The sequence below is a fragment of the Nicotiana tabacum genome, chromosome 17 (genome assembly GCF_000715075.1).
Source record: "Nicotiana tabacum cultivar K326 chromosome 17, ASM71507v2, whole genome shotgun sequence".
Lineage (NCBI taxonomy): Eukaryota > Viridiplantae > Streptophyta > Magnoliopsida > Solanales > Solanaceae > Nicotiana > Nicotiana tabacum.
Window position 1 is genome coordinate 152,417,025 of NC_134096.1, and position 20,986 is coordinate 152,438,010.

The 20,986-nt window shown below is 40.2% G+C and overlaps 1 non-coding gene across 1 annotated transcript; it reads left to right on the forward strand.

The window, feature by feature from the left end:
• The first annotated feature begins 20,189 nt into the window (after positions 1-20,189).
• Positions 20,190-20,296, forward strand: LOC142172186 (small nucleolar RNA R71). The gene has a single exon (XR_012701562.1). It is a non-coding gene; the product is annotated as a small nucleolar RNA R71 (small nucleolar RNA).
• The last annotated feature ends 690 nt before the right edge of the window (positions 20,297-20,986 follow it).

A 20,986-nucleotide genomic window follows, 5' to 3' on the forward strand; every position in this document is an offset into this window, starting at 1 on the left:
AAGGTTGTGATGGCGCCGGACACCGCTGTCAGGCAAGCCAAAGATAAATACTTAATTTGGTTCTCATTTTAGTATTCTTTTTTTTGAAATCATATTTCCTTCAATTAAGTAGTAAAAGATGGAATTTACCGAGTAAATAATAATATTTTTAACAATTTCAATACAGGACAACCCATAATCACCCCAAAACCTGGTGTGACAAGTGCATGAGCATCAGCTAGGAATGTAAAATAAAATACAGCATATGTCCGGAATACAAATTGGACAGGAAATATAAATACTCTGAAGGAGACTCTGCTGGGCCACTAGACTTATTTATACCTGCATAGAAAAATGTGCAGTAAGTGTAGTATGAGTACGCAAATCAACGCGTACCCAATAAGTATCCCGCCTAACCTCAACGAAGTAGTGACGAGGGGTCGGCTCCGATACTTACTATGGGCTATAAATAAAATACCAATGATATAATTAAGCATAGATTACGTAGAACGACTGTAAGCTCAATATCATAAAATAAGTAAACAATTTTTTTGTTAATAAGAAATTTTCAAATTTATTTTTCATCGTTTATTAATTTGTATCTCTGAGCAATGAAGCAATATCAATTATCATAAATTCCAAAGCAACCAGTTCAATCATGCGCAAATCATGTCGAGGTCGTACGGCCCGATCCAACATAAATATTTAAACTGTGCACAGCCGAGGGTCGAACGACACGAACCATAGATACATCTATCTGCTAACGAGGCATTCAGCCCGCTCCACAAAAGAGAAAACACAATTAAACAACCAATTCAAGATTTATTAAAGGGTAAATATTCCAAGAATTTCAAATTCCCATTTAACGGTCAAGTAAATGAAGTTAAAATGTTTTACAATTCCTTTATCGAGTTTCTAAATGTTTTAAACAATTAAATTAACAAGTAGGGCGCAAACATCCCAAGTACAACATGATATGGGTCATAGAATACCCGGACATAAGAATAATAGTAGCTACGCACGGACTCTCATCATCCCGTGCATACGTAGCCCCCACAAATAGAAGCACGTTATGATTTGATTCACCTATGGGGTTAATTCAATCTTACAAGGTTAGAAAGGAGACTTACATCACTCGAGAGTTCCATAGCCGACTCACAAGCCTTTTCTACAACTCAAACCGATGCCCAACGCTCCCAAAACTAGTCAATAAATGAGTGAATCCATAAATATATACTCTAATACTCGTTATAATCCAATTTACAACAATTTCCTACTGCGTTTGAAAAGTCAATAATACCACCCACGTGCCCGGATTCCGAATATTTTCGAATACAAACACTACCCAAATAACTACAAACTCAAATATATAATTTATTCTAAATTTCATGCCCAAATTCGTGATCAAAATCCAAGAATACCAATTTCTAAGTTTTTCTTCAAAATCCCAAATTTCTACAAATTTTCATGCTTGAATCTACGTATAAATCTTGTATTTAACTCACAATACATGGGAATAACTTACCTTGAAATAGATGATGAAAATACCTCCTTGATGCTCTCCAAATCGCCCCAACCAAGTGAAAAATGAGAGAAGAAGAGCCAAATCCCGCTCTTAAAACGATTCTGCCCAGCGAGTTTTCACACTTGCGGTGCCTTGGCCGCATTTGCTGTCCCTCACTGCGGAAAAGTCCTCGCAGGTGCGCATTTCCCTTACCCTGGCCAAGCTCCGCATCTGTGGACAAAAGGGACCGCTTCTGCGAGCCCATCCGCTCCTGCGACCACTGCTCTCGCACCTACGGTCACGCAGGTGCGCCAAAACTTCCTCACCTACAGTGGCTGGGCTGCCCTCACTCTTTCTCTTCTGTGGCTCGTAGCTCGCACCTGCGGCTGGCCAAGCGCAAGTGTGATTATGACTGCAACTAGGAGCTTCAGGAATTGCTCTTAATTTCCAACTTGGTCTGAGCCTCGTCCGATTGATAGTTGGGGTCCCGCCCGAACATACCAACAAGTTTGGAATCATAAAACGAACTCGCTCGAACCCTTGGAACGCCCGTAACAACATTAAAACTAAGAATCGCACCCCAATTCAAGCTTAATGAACTTTAGAACTTCAAACTTCTACATTCGATGCCAAAAGCTTTCAAATCATGTCTGATTGACCTCAAATTTAGCACACACGTCACATTCAACATTATGGACCTACTCCAACTTCCGAAATCGGAATCCGACCCTGATATCACAAACCCTACTCCCGGTCAAACGTCTAAGAAACCTTGGAATTTCTATCTTTCGCCAAATGACCCAGAAATGACCTACGGACCTCCAAATCCACTTCCGAACACGCTTCCAATACTAGAATAACCATACGGAGATATTTCCTGACTCGAAATCCCAAACGGACATCGATAACATTGAAATATACCTCAACCCATTTTTTTATGAAATTCTGCCAAAATGCCAACTTCCACAATAGGCATCGAAATGCTCCCGGTTCATCCAAAACCCGATCCGAACATACGCCCAAGTCCAAAATCATCATACGAACCTGTTGGAACCTTCAAATCTCGATTCCAAGGTCATTTACTCAAAAATCACCCCTTAGTCAATCTTTCCAACTTAAAGCTTCCTAAATGAGAATTTTCTTTCCAAATCAACACCGAACTTCCCGAAGTTAAATTCCGACCACGTGTACAAGTCATAATACCTGAAGTGAAGCTGCTCAGGGTCTCAAACCACTGAATGACGCGCTAGAGCTCAAAACGACCGGTCGGGTCGTTACATTCTCTCTCGCTTAAACATGCGTTCGTCCTCAAATGTGCTAAGAACTGCTATGGGATTGTCTAAAATCACTGTTTAACACCTCGTGCACCTACCCGTGCTACCACACCTAGTTGAGCACATTAGCTCCAGCCAATCTGAAGATTCCCCACTTTATTTAGTCAAATAAGCCTTAGTGCCGAATTCCAACATCCGAAATTCTCCACCAGGCATGTTTCCAACATACGAGCGCCGTATCAATCACTACACACTGCACTCAACACGATTGTATACTCTCACTGAATTCACGTCATGCACCGCATTATTCACATGACCATAATAACATCCTCTGACAATAATAGCTGAAATCCCACGAATCTGATGCTCACAACACACCTCATGACACATATAAGCCTGGTTCCAACTCTTGAAATGATGTCACGACGGAAGAGATGTGTAGAAATTCACACCAACTACCGAGTCACAATCTATGGAGTCTCTCCTCTCGACAAGAACCATTACCTCATTCTAGTCTGATTAACAATATTTACTCTTTAATATACTTCATATAAATCTGATCGCACTGATCCCAGGTCCAATAATCTCGTCTCACCCAGTACAAGCTGCTCAAGCAACAAGCCACCTCAAACGCTGCCAAAAGTCTCATATGATGCTACAATGTGCCAATAAGCTACCAACTCGAATGAGATACATAATGAAATGAACTCTGGAAAGATCTACTCAACCCACATAACTAATTTAAACAACCTAAAAGATGTTATGAACCTTCCTCAAGAAACGAGAAGCAAAACACACAATAATATCTTTGGGAAACTGTACTCAATATCATACTATTGCGGCGTGCAACCCGATCCACATTTGATACTGTTGCGGCGTGCATCCCGATCCAACCATGATACACGTGACAACATGTCACCCGATCCAAACAACATATCCGCGGCGGCGCGCCACCCGGTCCAACCATATGCCCGTGGCGGCGTGCCACCCAATCCACACATAATAATCTAAATAAAACACACATCGAGTCGTGACGCTTATACTCACGAAATGCCTGAATATCAACCATAAGCACGCCAAGTGCATAATACAAATCCTGGGGAGACAGGTAGGGTCATACACTATGAAACTCAAGCACAACTAAGGTGCGATATATGTTTTGCATCTCGAGAGCCATCCTGCTCACATAATACCACTGCTACACAGGACCTCAGCACATTGTACAAATGATCAAGCCGTCTCACAATCCACATGGCACAATAGAGTATTACATGAAATAGTCGGCGACGAAATTAACAACCCACGCCTTAATACTCTTCCATAAGGAATGCTATGCTGAATGAACGCACCCAGGCTGGTGTAGAGTACACATCAACATTTGGACCCATCAACGGACCCTAAACCTATTCTGATCATACTATGCTTGGGTAAATAACCTCTCAATGATCCACAATGACCATTTTCCCATGACATGCAAGAACAACCATCGAATCCAGAACAAACTTCCACAACTCACAACAAAATGAATCGAGTGCCCTTTAGGCATAAATTCTCACATTAGCGATAGTACCACAATCTTCATGCTTGGTTTTAAATCTTTAATCAATTAGGTGACTACATGTCACACTTATACAATCTCCCCGTGGGATGCACTCCCACGACCTTCCGCACCAAGTAACAAGTCTGCACCTTCATACTGCCGGTCATATTAATGTTGTAAAGCAAATCAAGAATCCGCAAATCAGTACACAGAGACTCTGACACAGAACATCGATCTCAGGTGACGCTAAAGAAAATACCAGCTTACTCTAAACATATGAATTCTTCCCTGCTCATCCGAGCTCTTGACATTCTTGTCGACCTCAGCTGCAACCTTGATCCTCAACTTCCAATTCTCATGCCGCTCACTGCACCTAACATGCAAATACGCAAGAGTACAAGAATTTCATGATAACTCCCGAACCACCAATAAGGTACACACTTCATCATATAAAAACCTTTCATTTAACGCATTTCAGGAGAACCATTGCCACACGTGACTGAATTCACATAACCATAGAAAATACCACCCCACGTAGTGGTCTAAACCAACATGTCCCTTCCGGGATCCATCTACTCATAACAGGCCATAATAACCGAATACCTCCAAATAAATCAAATTATGGTGGCCGTCAAGCCTCGTACGTACCGCCACAAGAACATGTAAAACTTAACACGTTGAAGGACCTGATCATTGCTGCATCATGCCAATATAACCATTGCTAACTGATCCGACTTCTTCTAATTTACCATGGACTTGCCTTAGGAATAATAATAGCTCCATTTAAAACATAACGACCCCAAATCCGCACTCATCCTGAGTGACCTTAGTTCACTAGACCATATTGTCTCAAAATCCACGAACCATCACATACTTTCCTTGTGCACATATTCGCATCTTCAACGGGTACACCCATTTTGAAAATTCTTCCATGAATCCGAAGTTATATTCTCCCATTCCTCCAATGCCTCACCACAGACCGAAGATAACGTAGAACACTCCAAGCCACTTTTCATAATCCACTGCAAAAGCTCAATACATAACCATACTACTTGCTCGAAATCCTTAGGTACCGCACATTAATTTTTGAACCTACTAAGACCATTGTTGAGAGTCACCCATTCTGACTTGTCCCCAAATATAATCAAACTCCAAGGCCCTGTTAGCACATGAACACCCTCTCAAAGAAGCAACCGGCTGAATTTCTTTCCTTATACATCACATCCACACGAAGCATAGACTCTGAGTCTTCCCAAAACTTGAACACGAATCGATAAGGCCAAATATAGCACACATTCCTCAAATCCTTTGCTCGAACTACCACTAATGTTCTCTTTCCTTAGTCATGGTAACCCACCAATACACCGATAACCAGAAACCGCACTAGTTGACAACTATGCAATCCAATGATAGACGGTGGGGCTCTCCTACTTAGCTTGAAGCTACCATTGCATAACTCTGGAACACACTAAAATTCCTTATCCCCTATTGACATGATCTTGCATAATCAACCCGCCAAATTTCCTCGAAATCCTTATGTTAAACATTTCATGAACATTCTAAATTACTAGCCGCATTCACATATTCGACCTCTTACTGGGTAGTCAGTAAAATTCTTTGTAGAAGCTTCATTAACACCACACAACCACTAACTTGCTCAAAGGAGATATCCCACCTGTGGTAATTCCATGTCGACATTCTCCAACAACGCTGCACCGAGTACAACTACCACGAAGCCAACAAACCATCCTGAGCCCGTGCTTATTCACCAGTTGTACAAGTCCGTTCACTCCTCATGGACATCAACTAAAGGTGCGACAATATATTTCAAATCTAAAGTCATGTTGTATCCTACTGCATATTAAGCAACTCCCTCATGTCACACACAATCTTCCTCAATATAGCAGCCAATATTCCAAATTAAGTCTGTAAACCTAGTCACTTTCCACCATGAATCCCAAATCACTTTAACTCTCCGCAAGGCATGTAGCAATTTACCACAGAACCCGTTGCTACTCTGCCACTCTCCTACTTTTGCCAAACCCTCTCTCTTAAGAAACTACTCAACTTCTGTTTCCTTACACTTGGCCTTCTAGAAGTTTAACCACCGCAAGTCACCTCCCACATGTTCTTCCTCATCCTTTGCTGCCCAGTTGATGCCTTAACTCAAAATTCATCTCTGTAGCACCTGAACCAACAGATCGCCGCCAACTCTAAACCTCCCCGAAGATCATCTTCCTTGATCCATCAACATTAGGATTACAATACTCTTCTGAACCACAGCATACTGCGACACCTGACAGCTGCTCCCCCAGCACCATTCACAATACTCTTCCCTAAAGGAGATTTGAAGAAGGCTATAACACCGGCGAACTTAACACATTCAATCAAGGATGACGACACCACATCTTGGACCAAGTCTCGTTACTTCATCAATCCAACCTGAACATTCTTAGTCCGATTGACTTTCCCTCCACTGGAAATAAAACATTGAACCTTTGAATCACGCATTGAGAAAAACCTCCTTTAAATGCATTCACTACCCCTACACGTAGACAAGTATCCTACCATTACTTTAATACTGTGCGATAACAACTCATGAACATTATAGCAATTGGTGCATAGCCCCAAAACCATCATAAATACAGCTACTGAGCTAAGATGACAGAACATCCTTCCACAAGGCAATGACATTAGCCCAAATCGAATATGCAGGGAGAAATATCCTGCTCTACATCAGTAGTACCATTAAAATTCCTCGATTCCAAATTTATAACAAGCGCTTCACGTCGCATAAGATTGAATATAAAGTATGAAATAAGTAACCAATTCTTTTATTAATAAGAAATTTCCAATTCATCGTCTATCAATTTGTATCTTAGGCCAATGAAGCAATATCAATTATCATAAATTCCAAAGCAAACAATTCAATCAAGCACAAATCATACCGAGGTCGTACGGCCTGATCCAACATAAATATTTAAATGTTGCACAGTCGAGGGTCAAACGGCAAGAACCATAGACGCATCTATCTGCTACCGAAGCGTTCGACCCGCTCCACAAAAGATAAAATACATTTAAACAACCAATTCAAGATTTATTATGGGGCAAATATTCCAATGATTTCAAATTCCCATTTAACGGTCAAGTAAATGAAGTTTAACCTTTTTACAATTCCTTTATCGAGTTTCTAAATATTTTAAACAATTAAATTAACAAGTAGGGCGCAAACATCGCAAGTACAACATGATATGGGTCCTAGACTACCCAGACATAAGCATAATAGTAGCTACACACGGACTCCTGTCATCTCATGCGTACGTAGCCCCCACAAATAGAAGCACATAATGATTTGATTCACCTATGGTGTTAATTCCCTCTTACAAGATTAGAAAGGAGACTTACCTCGCTCCGGAGTTCCATAGCCGGCTCCCAAGCCTTTCCAACAACTCAAACCGATGCCCATCGCTCCCAAAACTAGTCAATAAATGAGTGAATCCATAAATATATACTTTAATACTCATTGTAATCCAATTTTCAACAATTTCCTACTCCGTTCGAAAAGTCGATAAAACCACCCATGTGCCCGGATTCCAAAAGTTTCAAAGACAAACACTACGTATAGCACTACGAACTCAAATATATAATTTATTCTCAATTCCATGCCCGAATTCGTGATCAAAATCCAAGAATACCAATTTCTAAGTTTTTCTTCAAAATCCCAAATTTCTACAAATTTTCATGCTTGAATCCATGTATAAACGGGAATCACTTACCTTGACATAGATGATGAAAATACCTCCTTGATGCTCTCAAAAATCGCCCCTACTAAGTGAAAAAAATGAGAAGAAGAGCCAAATCCCGTTCTTAAAACGATTCTGCCCAGCGATTATTCGCATCTGTGGTGCCTTGGCCGGATTTGCGGTCCCGCACCTGCGGAAAATCCTCGCAGGTGCGCATTTCCCTAGCCTGGCCAAGCTCCGCATCTGTGGACAAAAGGGACCGCTTCTGTGAGCCCATCCCCTCATGCGACCACTACTCGTGCACCTGCGGTAACACAGGTGTGCCAAAACATCCGCACCTGCAGTGGCTAGGCTGCCCTCACTCTTTTGCTTCTGCGTCTCGTGGCTCACACCTGTGGTTGGCCAAGCGCAGGTGCGATTATGATAGCAACTTGGTCTGAGCCTCGTCTGATTGACACTCGGGGCCCCTGGGGCCCCGCCCGAACATACCAACAAGTTTGGAATCATACAACAGACTCATTCGAACCCTCGGAATGCCCAAAATAACATTAAAACTAAGAATCGTACCCCAATTCAAGCTTAATGAACTTTAAAACTTCAAACGTCTACATTCGATGCCAAAACATTTCAAATCATGTCCGATTGAGCTCATATTTTGCACACACGTTACATTCAACATTACGAGCCTACTCCAACTTCCTGAATCGGAATTCGAGTTCGATATCACAAAGCCCAGTCCTGGTCAAACTTCTCAGAAACCTTCAAATTTCTATCTTTCGCCAAATGACCCCGAAATGACCTACGGACCTCCAAATCCACTTCCAAACACGCTCCCAATACCAGAATCACTGTACGGAGCTATTCCCAAACTCGTAATCCCAAACAGACATCGATAACATTGAAATACACCTCAACCCAAATTTTTATGAAATTCTTCCAAAATGCCAACTTCCACAATAGGCATCGAAACATTCCTAGGTCATCCCAAATTCGATTCGAACATACGCCCAAGTCCAAAATCATCATACGAACCTGTTGGAATCTTCAAATCCTGATTATGAGGTCATTTACTCAAAAATCACCCATTAGTCAATCTTTCAAACTTAAAGCTTCTGAAATGAGAATTTTCTTTCCAAATCAACTCCGAACTTTCCGAAATTAATTTTCGACCACGCATACAAGAAATAATACCTGAAGTGAAGCTGCTCAGGGCCTCAAAATGCTGAACGACACGCTAAAGCTCAAAACAATCGGTCGGGTCATTACACCCACGACCCGTTACCTTTGACCCGCTCCGTTTTCTATTTAATCTTGGCCGTTGATCTCAAATGATCAATGGCCCATAATAAACCTCCCCCTCTCCTTATATCTTTCACCCTCAAACCCTAGAGACACTTTTCTATTTCTATCGCCTATACTCTCTTTCCTCATCTCTTTTATTTACAAACCCTAGCCGCCGTATCCCTAAACCACTCCAAATCCAGCCATAATATGGAATCCCTTCGTGATTCTCTTGCTTTATTCCGTAACTACTCACGCGTTCATGGTGTTACTTAGTATTTACCTAATTTTGTAAATTATACCTTTCAAGATGAGCCTGATTGGCTATAATTTTATGAAGATCTGATAATGTTTCAACTATATATACTCTACAATGAACGATTCTTGCAGTTTCGGTCAGATTCATGGCCATTGGACTCAACTAGGTTTTGAAATTTCATTCACCCCATAACCGACTATGTTAGGGATTTCATCTCATCTTTTCTTTCCTTGTTTAGGTTTTATTGATTGTTTTTCTTGTTCGTCCGTCTTAATCTGTCACTATACAAACCCCTTCCCCGTTTCCCATAAAAGAGGAATGACTACTGCTACGACTACTTTTACTACTACTATTCTCTCACTCTCACTCATTCTATATTATTCTGAGACTTTGATTTTTGGCCGGCTGAAAACTAAGGCCACCAGATTCTGTTCATTAGCCTCCTCTAGTGCAAGCACTGCTCGGAGCCCACATTGAGGCTCTTGTGAACATTGAAGCACTATGGATTTGGGGTTTCCTCGTTATCAAATAATCCCATCTCTTCCTGAGATTTTGAGTTCCTCATTTTTATTTACTTTGTTCGCAACGAGTTAGCACTTTCTACTATCATAATTTTACTTCCCTCTGATTGTGTTTATGTTATGTGCATTAGCATTGCTGGGATTCCTTTGAGTTTGATGTTATGCCACTTCGTGTACAATCCTTCTTATTTTAACTCCATACTGTAGTTTCAATTTTGTTCTAGTCTTGATTTTCGCATAGTTAGCTAAGTTGATTCATGACTTGTTTGATGTTTGTCGCATCTTGTTCAGATTCCTTAGAAACCATGTCATTGCTCAGAGTTTCTTTCTTCTTGTTGAATCCCTTATGCATCACCTGTTGTTTCTTTGCAAATCATGAGACGACATTGTCCAAATGCTTAGCCTAATGTACTCTTCCTTGATATTACAAGCCTTAATGCATGCCTATTTTAGATGTCCAAGATGATTGATTGCTCATCTTCATGTTTAAGTGTAATTGGTTACTTAAAGACTGATGCTTATCATGAATCCATGACTTAGAATCTACTAGGGAACTAATGCATGCTTAAACTTATTGGAATATGTCTTTGCTGAGTCTTTCATGTTCACCTGCTATTTCCCTAGAATCAACTTGTGACTATATAAATTCTATATGCAAATACTGTTACAATGCCTACGCATACTTGTTTCTTTGTTTTGGTGATGTGTTCTCACTGATCGCTTAAGTCTCCTATGGTGAATTCCTAGTTTATTTCTCCTTATATCGACTAAAATAAGTCTCAGCCCTCTTCATGTGATGCCTACTTGCCTTATTTACCTAAAAGTTAGCTTCTTCTCATCTTCCATGGATGCTTACCTGGTAGATTTAAAACCTTTCTGTGGTGATTGGTATTTGCTTGAACATTTCACATGTTATGCTCTAACGAAATGACCGGTCGTTTTGAGTGTTGTAGCCATGTTCCCCAATTTACTGCTTAATTTGTGCTCAATTGTCGTTATATGACTGTCCGGTGTAGTTGGGTTAGTTCCGGAGATGTTTCAGAATGAATTGAGACACTTAGTCTCAAGGTTAGAAGCCTAAGTTGAAAATGTTGACCGAATATTGACTTATGTGTAAACGACTACGAAATAGAGTTTTGATGGTCCTGATAGCCCCGTATGGTGATTTTATATTTAGGAGTGTGTCGGGATAGTGATTTGGAGGTCCATAGTTGATTTTGCCTTGAAATGGCGAATATTAGAAAATTATATGTTTGGAAATTGAGAAGTTTGACCGAGAGTTGACTTTGTGGTTACCAGGCTCGGATATTGGTTTTGGAAGTTGGAATAGGTCCGTTGTGTCATTTACGATTTGTGTGCAAAATTTAAGGTCAATCGAATGTGATTTGATAAGTTTTGGCATCGAAGTTTGAATTTCTTAGTTTTTGTTAGGCTTGAATTGAGGTGCGATTCGTGTTTTTTATGTTGTTGGATGTGATTTGAGTCCTCGACTAAGTCTTTATCGTGTTTTAGGACTCGACTGGAGTTTGGATAGTTAACGAATCGAAGTTTGGACTTAAGGGAATATTGGAGTTCTAGTTCTGGTGCGATCACACCTGCGATGGAATTGGACGCAGGTGTGTGACCGCAGAAGCGACATCATGAGCGCAGAAGCGACCTGGAAGGAAGTTGGGTTGTGATCATAGGTGCTATGATTTGGTCTGCACCTGCGAGATGGCAGATGCAGAAATAGGTCGAAGTTTCGAAGGGGGCATGTTGAAACAGTCTCTACAGAAGCGGACGAGACCTCACAGAAGCACACCCATAGATGCGGGGAACTGGCCGCAGGTGCGCTTGGTCGGGGGTAGAGTGAGCATCGTAGAAGCGAAGTTTTTGTCATGCATGCGGGACCACAGATGCGGATAAATGGTCTGCAGAAGCGAAGACCTCTGGACAGAATATTAATTTGAGGGTTTTGTGATTTTTAATCATTTTGGACATTGCATGCTCGGACTAAGGCAAGTTTTGAGAGGGATTTCGAGGGGTTTCTTGAGGTAAGTCACTTGTGATCATTTTTATTCAATAATATTGTTTCCCCATTAATTTTTCCACCTAGTTTGTCTGTTTTTAGGTGAAATTTTGGGAGTTTTAGGCTAGGGATTGGAGAGTTAAATATGGGGATTTGAGTGACTAGTGGTTGAATGAGTGTTCGAATTTTGTAACGTTTATCGGAATCCTATACGTGGGCCCGGGGTTGACTTTTTGACTTTTAATTAAGAACTTAATATTGTCATATGGATTGATTTCTATAGCTTGAGTTGATTGTATTGAATTATTTTTGGCTATATTCTAGGCATTCAGAGGCCGATTCGCTAGGCAAGGGCTTGTTGGAGTAGAGATTTGCATGGTTTGAGGTAAGTCACACTTCTAAACTTGGTTCTGAGGGTATGAAACCCTGAATTATGTGATATGTAGTTGATGTTGAGGTGACGCACATGCTAGGTGACAGGCATGTGGGCGTGCACCGTAGGAATTGTGACTCGATCGATTAAGTGGAACTGTATAGTTGAATAAGCTTGTTGTTATTCGTATATTCTCCATGAATTAGAGAAATTGGATTCATGTTAGAAATCACGCTTATGTTATATGATGGTACTATTGGGACCCTTAGAGGTGCGATTCGTGTTTTTTATGTTGTTTGATATGATTTGAGTCCTCGACTAAGTTTTTATCGTGTTTTAGGACTCGACTGGAGTTCGGATAGTTAACGAATCGAAGTTTGGACTTGAGGGAATATTGGAGTTCTAGTTCTGGTGCGATCACACCTGCGATGGAATTGGACGCAGGTGTGTGACCACAGAAGCGACATCATGAGCGCATAAGCGGCCTGGAAGGAAGTTGGGTTGTGATCATAGGTGCTATGATTTGGTCTGCACCTGCGAGATGGCAGATGCAGAAATAGGTCGCAGTTTCGAAGGGGGCATGTTGAAATAGTCTCTGCAGAAGCGGACGAGACCTCACAGAAGCACACCCATAGATACAGGGAACTGGCCGCAGGTGCGCTTGGTCGGGGGTAGAGTGAGCATCGTAGAAGCGATGTTTTTGTCGTGCATGCGGGACCACAGATACGGATAAATGGTCTGCAGAAGCGAAGACCTCTGGACAGAATATTAATTTGAGGGTTTTGTGATTTTTAATCATTTTGGACATTGCATGCTCGGACTAAGGCAAGTTTTGAGAGGGATTTCGAGGGGTTTCTTGAGGTAAGTCACTTGTGATCATTTTTATTCAATAATATTGTTTCCCAATTAATTTTTACACCTAGTTTGTGTGTTTTTTAGGTGGAATTTTGGGAGTTTTAGGCTAGGGATTGGAGAGTTAAATTTGGGGATTTGAGTGACTAGTGGTGGAATGAGTGTTCGAATTTTGTAACGTTTATCGGATTCTGATACGTGGGCCCGGGGGTTGACTTTGAGTTGACTTTTTGACTTTTAATTAAGAACTTAATATTTTCATATGGATCGATTCCTATAGCTTGAGTTGATTGTATTGAATTGTTTTTGGCTAGATTCTAGGCATTCAGAGGCCGATTCGCTAGGCAAGGGCTTGTTGGAGTAGAGATTTGCATGGTTTGAGGTAAGTCATAGTTCTAAACTTTGTTCTGAGGGTATGAAACCCTGAATTATGTGATATGTGGTTGATGTTGAGGTGACGCACATGCTAGGTGACAGGCATGTGTGCGTGCACCGTAGGAATTGTGACTCGATCGATTAATTGGAACTGTATAGTTGAATAACCTTGTTGTTATTCGTATATTCTCCATGAATCAGAGAAATTGGATTCATGTTAGAAATCATGCTTAGGCTATATGATGGTACTATTGGGACCCTTAGAGGTCGTATTGGTGTTAAATTACATGTTTAATTTGCAATCATGTACTCAGTTACATCTATCATCCGCATATCATGTCTCAGTCTCTGTTGGCATTTATTGATACTTAATATCATCATCGTTTGGGCTGATTTTCATGACATTGTGAGCCCGAGAGACTGAAGAGATTGGTGGTTGAGTGAGGCCGAGGACATGATTGTAAGGATATTTATGAGATCGGGTTGCACGCCATAGTAGGCTTTATTAATTAATGCCATGATTGGCTTATTATAGCGCTTGTGCTGGATATTCCCCTTCAGAGTATGCACACCCAAGGTTAGACTTGTTACTTATTTAGTTTGTTGTACTCACGCTACACCTTGCACTCCGTGTGAAGATCCAGGTGCTTATGGGTACGGTGGCGGGTGACTTGGAGCTATCATTTAGTTCGGAGATCCTCAAGGTAGATGCTTTGGCGTCCGCAGTCCTTGACTATCCTCCTTTATCAGATAGTTCTATTTGTACTATTCTACTCTCTTAGACAGTCTTTTTTTAAGACTTTGTTACTGTATAGATGCTCATGTACTCAGTGCAACCCAGGTTTTGGGAAATTCTGTATTGAGGTGTGATGTTTTCATTCAGTTTTATTAGACTTTTACTTACTTAAGCCTATTTCCGTATATGTTAAATTTCACCATGTTGGTATGTGTGAGTTTTCGGCTTGCTTAGTATCATGATAGGCACCATCACGACACTTGGGATTTTGGGTCGTGACAAGTTGGTATCAGAGTCTATATTACATAGGTCTCACGAGTCATGAGCATGTTTAGTAGAGTCTTGCAGATCGGTATGAAGACGTCTGTACTTATCTTCGAGTGGCTGGAGAATCCTTAGGAAAACTTCACATTCTTGTATTCTTGTCGTGCAAATTTGTTGATTCCGGGAACTAAACTTCTGTTATTCTATTCTCTCATAGATGGTGAGGACACGTGCTACCGGATCAGGCAGACACCCACCACTACCACCAGCTAGGGCTACGGAAGGCCGAGGCCACGGTAGAGGCCGAGGTGCAGCTCGTACAGAAGCTAGAGCAACACCTGTAGACCCCTAAGTTCTCTTCTTAGGAGCAGGTTCCAGATGTGGTTGAGCCGGTGGGACCAGCTGCTGGTGCCTATTGTGATTCCAGGCCAAAGCCACCTGTAGACCCACCAGTTCTCCTGCTCAGGAGCAGGTTCCAGATGTGGTTGAGCCAGTGGGACCAGCTGGTGCCTATTGTGATTCCAGGCCTTCAGGAGGCTTTGGCCCAGATATTGACTGTTTGCACTAGCGTTGCTCAGGCAGTTTTTGTTCAGGCCGCACCAGCCAATTTACTACCATGCACACTTAGACAACATGCCTATAGGATGCAATAACACATGCCTGGCTAGTCTAGAACATTTCTATAGGGCTTCAACTAATCAATCAATCAGTCACTTCTATTGCTTTTATTGCACTACTCACCTAGATATCATGACTGTAGGATCTTAATCAATTAGTTGACTACTTTTGCTGCTTTGTTGTACTGCCACACTTAGATGACATGCCTATAGGGATGATGTATTATAAAATTAGATTCGATTGTCAACCAATGGAAATCCTTTCTGTAACATACTGTCACCCACCTAAGAAGCATGTTTATCAAATCAACGCTGTTAATTCTGAGCTTTCAAACAGTTGCACCACCTCATTGTACAAACAATTAGAGATCATGTCTATAGGACCTGCAACACCTTTAATATGCCTATGCGTTAGTCTAAAGTTGCAATGTTGCATGTACACTAGTGGAAATCAGAATCACATAAAGACCATGTTTATAGGACTTAATGACTTTAATGCATTCTAATTTCAAATTGTCTGCCTGCGTGCAATTTGATGCTTACGTGTGGAGGCCAACTTGAGTCATTTATTGACTTTATGTAAAGGTCCTATATGTTTTGAATGCGTGCCTAGTTTTATTATTTTGGAAAATTTGACGAGGGCAAATACACACTTAAATATGCTCACTAGTCGAATATAGTATAATATAATATCTTATCCACATGGATTGTATTTAAACAACGTTCTTGTAGTTTCTAGCTTGATTTCTATCCAAATGATCATCAATTAATATTTATATGATTAAGAACTAAAACTAGCTAAGAATCTAAAGTTATTGACTAGTGACAATCGTAATAATGAGTAAGAAAAGGATGTTATCAATGGGAGAAAATAGGGTTTTGATAGGATAGGTGTAAGATAATTGTTCGGGATTTAACTCTAGATAATTCTCTTCTAATGTTCAAGTGAGACTCTTGAATTTACTAGATTATTAGTTCAAACATTCATCAAAACCCCCTCTCTCGATTAAGTCTTAACCTCACAAGATGAACCAATTTAAGCACGTGAAGATATGCAAGAATGCGTAGTGGATTGGTATTTAGGAAAACCTCTTATGATTATTCTCCTAACTAGGTTTAATAAACAATTCAACTAGCATCTTCCGATTAATGAGAAGAATTAATGAACTCAACCAACAATATAATGTAATGATATCACAAGTTATGCCTCTCTCGATTCTTAGAGTACGGATCAAACTTCGATTTTTGATGTCCAGACTTTGTCCTCGACCCATGAACATGATCCCAGCTTAATACCTGGGGCTTTTACTCATACTTCAAAGCTCCAAATAGCTCGAATACGCTCCACAACATCTACATAACTCAAAATCAATCTTACAATGCATAAAACACACAATAAGTGCAAAACATTACCAATTAAAGCTCAAAACAGGTAAAGTGTAGTAAATTAGAGGGCAATAAGCGACTAAAATATGCAATTATAGCCTACCATCAGCACTGCACACTTAAACCATTATTCGACCTCGAGCAATCAAATTACACTTCACATAGACAAGACCTTTTTTAAACAACTCTCATAACTCATCATATGAAGAATATTTAAAATAGACTAAGCACAATAGTGTAACATTTTCACCTCAAGATTTGACTCATAAGTACCACACATTATTCACAACTTGCTCACTTACTCAAACACAGAGGTCAGTGACATTACCTTTCCTTCATGAATCAAGTGCCCTCATTCAATAATAGAGAGTAGTACCAACACACAATAAAATTCAAGAATAATTAGGAACTCAAGATAGAAAGAATTCGCTCACTCTCTAAAGTAACATTCATATGCAACAAAAGACGTATTATAGGCTTTCTCATAGTGTACTACTCTACTAATTGAGATCATTCAGTCAAGGATCAAGTAGGACTTTATTTGGTTGCAATGTTTGTTGTGGGATGGGTAGGATATATTTGGATATAAGAGTGACCACACCTCCCTAAGCACTTTAATACATACAATTAACTGTTGAAAAGCCACACTTGTGTCAAACCGTACTGCACCTTCACATCAATATACATCAAATCCCTACTTCTTTAAGCACAATTACATCAAGACTTACAACTTTCAAGGAATACTTTTCACAATCATACAATGATTTTTCTTTCTTTTTCAATTCAAGTGGCTCTTAATTTTTCAAAACAATGCACCTTTCTCCTTATTTAATTAGTTCCGACCAAAAGCCAACCCTACCACCCCACACTTCAACTTTTACAAAGTTCATACAAATTCAAGTGCTCACGAGAGGTAAAAGGTTCAAATATATGGTCAATTCAAATAAATGGTAAGGCTCGCAATGTGGTTTCCAAATAAATAGGATTACAGGTTCAAAGGGGTTAACTAAGATAAATAACAATTAGGTGGGTAGAAACATATAACTGGCTTAACAAAGAAATGCCTATATCACTTCCAAGACTGAATAAAACTACTATTTCGGTTTGCAAACACACGGGGCAAGTTCTAGACTTCAAATGCAATACAATGAATAATACAAAACCACACACCCATGGCACATAACCCACTCAGGATTGGACTCATCAAGACACTCTAGTCAAAGCAGTTAAGCAAAGTTAAGATCATACAGTTTAACGTACTTATACAATAGTCAAAAACTGAGCCTAAGAATCACAACTAAAACACTCACTATTCTCAAGGTACAACAAAGTTAAGAGATATTTCTTTCAATTCAAATCATAGGAAAAGGTTTCTTACTCTTAACAAAAATAAAAACTAACTATACCCGATTCAAACAAAACCCTCGGAAAAGAATCGTGACACAAAGAAGAAGGGGAAATTATTACACTACCTACAAAAGAAAATATTTTTTTTCCTTTGACTTTAATCCCTCAAGAAACCTGTCAATATGATATCCATCGTCGGGAAAAATTGAAAATTTTAAAATTTTCATGTTTGTTTTTCAATTTTTTTTCCTATCTCTAACTACTACAACTAACAACAGGAAAACTTAAACTAATATACATACACATATCCCCCACCGCACGCTTTAAGTTGTGGCATGTCCCCATGACACACAATTAAAAAGCATAAGGTGAAGGAAACTTTCCTGAATATCTAGTCAGAGTCTGAGTCGAAGTCGGGCTCCATTCATCGTGCCCGAACTAGTGCACACATCCATGCAGACAACTTCTTCTCAACCTTCTTGGGGTACACCACACACTTATCTTTCTCACTCGCTGGAGACTTCTCTTTCAAACTCTTCACTTTCCACTCAACACTTGCAGCTAGTCTTTCCTTTTTCACACCCGTTGCTATATTTATCTCAAAAGTCACAGTCTCCTCACCCACTCTAAGCATGAGTTTTCTCTCATGTATATCTAATATATCTCTACCCGTTGCTAAGAATGGTATTCTTAGGTTGAGGAGAACCTCCTTGTTTTCTTCCATCTTCACCAATATAAAATCTACAGGAAATAAGAACTTATCTACCCGAACCAACACATCTTCCACTATCCCCTGAAGTATTAGAGTCGTTTGGTTTGCCTGCATCAAAGTGACCTTATCTCTCCGATCTCATTCTCCAGTTTCCTATAAATAGACAAGTGCATTAAGTTAATTGAGGTACCAGAATCACATGAATACTTATCAAAATTAATAGTGCCTAAAGAGAAAGGTATAGTATTACTCCTTGGACCTCCACACTTTTATGGGAGTTTATTTTGCAAGATTACGATGCAATGCTCTGTGAGCTTGACCACTGAGGTCTCTTCTATTTTCCTCTTCTTTGTCGGGATCTCCTTCAAGAATTTGGCATAAGCAGGCATTTGTGAGAGCACCTTTATGAATAGTAAATTTACATTAACCTGTTTTAGCATATCCAGAAATCTCTCAAACTGTCAGTCCAACTTTTATCTATATAGCTTATGGGGGAAAGGTAAAGCAGGCATGTTCTTGCTCTCGTCATGTTCCTCCCTTTTAATCCTTTTCCTTCTTATTTTTCCCAACTCCCTTCTTGCCTTTCTTCTTCTTATCCACCTCACTTTTCAGCTGCTTCCCACTTTCTTTTTCAAGTTCCACATCGTATTGGACTGGGGTATGATCTTTCAACACTTTCCCACTTCTCAACGTCACAACATTCATTATTTCTTTGGGGTTTCTCTCTATATCAGTAGGAAGCGTACCTAAAACTCCCTCAGATAATATTATTACAATTTGTCCCACTTGCTTCTCGAGATTTCGAATTTCTGCCCCTTGTACTTCAAATCTTTCATCAGGTTTTTACAATAAAAGCCTTAATGAGATCTTCTTGACTAGACTGATTGGGTTATTGAGGCTGAAACTGCAGCCTTTGTGGATTCGCAATACCATGAGCTCCTTGTCCCTGAAATTTGGGGTTGTTTTATTGCCATGCATTTGCAGTACCCCTAGGTCAACTCCATGAAAAACCGGGGTGCTTCTGACCCATTGCATTGAAGGTATAACTAACCACAACATTCACTTCCTCAGTTGAGGCTTGATACTCTTGAGTAGGGTGTCTTCCTCCATATATATCACAAACTGTATGAGGTTCACTTTGTATTGTAGCTAAGGTCAACTTTTGTATTCCTTTAACCATAGAATCAAGCTGTACCAGCACAGATGTATTAGCATTAACTTGGTGAACACTAGTTGATCTTCTTCTTTCAGCACTCTCGGGGGGCCACTAATTAGCATCTTCAGATAACTCATCAAGAATTGTAACTATCTCCTCTGGAGTCTTCTTCATCAACGGGCCTCCAACTGCATTGCTCAATATTCTATGCAAGGCTGATGTCAATCCATCCCAAAAGTCCTAGAGTTGCATCCAGAGTTCAATTCCACTATGTTGACACTTTCTTAAAATCTCCTTAAACCTCTCCCATGCTTCAAATACAGTTTCAGTCTCTTTCTGGCAGAAGTTATGGATTTCTCTTCTAAACTTGCCCATCTTAGCTGATGAGAAATATTTATCAAGAAATGTTCAGGTCATCTCATCCCATGTTCCAATTGATCCCGTAGGGAAGCTTCGAAGGCACTGCTTTGCATCATCTTTGAGTGTGAAGGGGAATGCCCTTAAGTATACTGCATCTTATGACACACCATTGTATTGAAAGGTGTTCATAATCTCCTCGAAGTCCATTTGATGGTTGTTTGGATCGTTGTTCATCTTCCCTATGAAGCCTCAACCATTTTGAAGGGTTTGAAGTAACCTTTGCTTCAACTGGAAATTGTTAGCTGGAACTGGAGGTGGTCTCCTACTTGATAGGTCTTGATTGTAGACCGGTCTAGAAATATCGCCATGTGGTATCCCAGGGCTGGGAGCTATATTTTTGAACTGATCTGCAGCCAAGGGTTGATTTTAAGCAATTCTCCGGCCCCTCTCTTCTTCATAAATAATATGTGAATCTCTAATAGCTGCTTCCTTAGCATCCTGTGCAACTTGTTCTTGTTGTTGGGCTTCCTCTCTTGTAGCCATATCTACAGTATCATCATCGACTCCAGCCATAGTTTCATTGGTTGAGGATTGCCCAACCTTTTCTAACTTTTAAGTGAGATTTCTTTTCTTCCTCAGCTGTCGCAGTTGTTTTTCTATCTCGGGCTCGTATGGTTGCACTTCTTTCGTAGGGGCTCG